General features: G+C 33.6%; 1 protein-coding gene across 1 annotated transcript in view; it reads left to right on the forward strand.

Moving 5' to 3' along the window:
* LOC137657464 (protein FAM200B-like) overlaps positions 1 to 2,500 on the forward strand; it is a 5,209-nt gene that overhangs the window by 2,542 nt on the left and 167 nt on the right. The window lies entirely within an intron of this gene.

Consider the following 2,500-nt stretch of genomic DNA (forward strand, 5'->3'; position numbering starts at 1 on the left):
TTTTTTTTAATTGCATTTTAGCACCCCGGCTAGACAGAGAAGTAGTCCTCTGATATTGCCGGGTTGCTGGCTGAGCGTCAATTGACGTTAGACGGATGACAGAACTGAATACTGTGTGGACACTCTCGATGTCCGGCAGGACAGTCAGTTCAGCGACCTATCGGTTAAAACTGCGAGCGTATGGGTGGCTTTAGTGTAACATTATGACGCCCTTCAGATGAATATTAACAGTGGCATACCTCTTATCAAAACGGCCATGGATAGATCATATTTTCTAATATTTTACTTTGTCAGCTGTAGACCACATTTCATGCGTATTTTTAATTATGAATGGTAATCAATTTTTATCGTGAACGAAGACACAGAAATGTTCAAACTCTTCTCTAATCATCTGAAAATGAACGTATTGCCATTCTTTTTGTCTTCCTCAGCGTAGTTACTACTTTCACGTTTCTAATTGGGCTGACCATTCTCCTTGATATATTTCTAACTGAATGTGTTTAACGTGTGGCAAGCAACAAAAAACCCTTGGGGCATCATTCCTAGTATCATTAACTATCCAAGTCACTCCTCATCACTTAGTAATGGTTTTTATATAATATATATTGAACGTTTTTTCAGATGCTTAAGTCACAAAATTGTAATTTTTGAACTTCCCGAAAACAATATTTTCCCTTTTTGAACTCACACCTATTTGCTAACTATACAACAGAAAGAGATTCCATGTACGAGTAGGAATCAATAGTCATCCGCGCATCTGATTCCTTGACGATTCTACAGATTAAGAATAAGACCCGAAACCGACTGGATGTGGGCCCTGATATGAGATGTGTATTGTGAGTGACTCATCTCGCATTCGTCAACTGTGGGAAAATAAGAAATAAACAGCCTTCCTCTTGACGTAGTATAATATATAGAGTAATACACAAATCTCGAGTGAGACTAATGCCGCTAGTGGTGGCTAGTCTTTTGTAGTGTAGTGATTTGATTTAAGACATTCTGTTTACCGTAAAACTCCATCAACTGGGATAATTATAACTGTCAAGTCCGTAATATATTTAGTTCTTATAAAGCAGAGGTGTTTTCTTCATCAACATTTTATCTATTTTCAGATTTCCATCATATTTTACCTCTATTTTTATGGCGGAGTGTTGAATTTTGGAGGAAAATCAAAGGGAGCCACAAAAAAAAGTTATAAACCAGTGCTTGTAATCTATGGTAAATTAGTAATAATAATAATAATAATAATAATAATAATAATAATAATAATAATAATAATAATAATAATAATAATGATCATCATCATCACCATCATCATCATTATCATCATTATCATCATCACCATCATCATTATACTAATAATGATGGTGATGATAATACGGATGCTAGAGGCAAGTCGGAGGAATAAGTTGTCATACTTATTTTTGCGAATAGTTAATCTTGTTCTCTTTCTCTTCAATTTCTGTCAACGGTTCAAAGTATAATTCAATGTCTACAAAGTTTACCATGAAAATAATTGAGGTAAAAGCACAAATAGTAGCGGTAAATCTATAATCAACAGAAATTTTGAAGTAAAACCGAAGTTTATCATCCAAGATTGATATTATTACAGATAGCAGAAGCAGTAATATGAAATATCATGAGGTGCCACATCTCAAAAATATATTGAAATGCTTTACATTAAATGTTTATTCTTTCGGAACATAATATGTAACTTATTTATAAAATATTAAATCATTAATCCCGAAGTGATTATAATGGAGACAAATCTCATTAAAAATGTATGAAACGTTTTAGAAGGACGACAATTCTCAAATAATGCCTAAGATCAAATACAAACGAAGTACGTTTTATCTTACTACAATCACTGATTCGAGTTGTTTACCTTAGGATATTCAAATTCCTCCCAAGCCATAGTATATTTACATTTTAAGTTTTTCGAAGGAGAGATGCGTCTCTATGACAGTGGGCGAAGCTGGTTTTTGGTTTTATAACAGATACAAGACCTGACCCTTCATAACAATAGTTGAACATAACTAAAATTTGCATATATAAATGGCGTAGAAGTCCAAAGACACTTCTAGAGAAATTCCTCAATCTTTAAAACAAGCTGAAAAATGAAGATTTGCATTTTCGTTTCAAACTGGTGAGTTGTAGTTTTCCTCCTCGTGGTAGTATTGTAAATCAAAGATACGTTACTAATTTTTAATGAATAAAAGCTTTGAAATTCACACTACTTTTGATTTTTAAAAATCAGGAAAAATATCGGTCTCTTCTTGAGAGTATTTAATTACATAATACAAATGAAACCTCATGTAATAACAATTTTCATTTATCTTATTTCTGCATGATCATGAAATAATACTTTTGATTTATTTTATTTCTGCATAAGAGTTCATATATAAATACTAACATCAATAGAGAGAGAGAGAGAGAGAGAGAGAGAGAGAGAGAGAGAGAGAGAGAGGGGGGGGGGGGGTGGGCAGGTGGGGGGGGGGGT

The sequence above is a fragment of the Palaemon carinicauda genome, chromosome 18, assembly GCF_036898095.1.
Source record: "Palaemon carinicauda isolate YSFRI2023 chromosome 18, ASM3689809v2, whole genome shotgun sequence".
In the NCBI taxonomy this organism is placed as follows: Eukaryota; Metazoa; Arthropoda; class Malacostraca; order Decapoda; family Palaemonidae; genus Palaemon; species Palaemon carinicauda.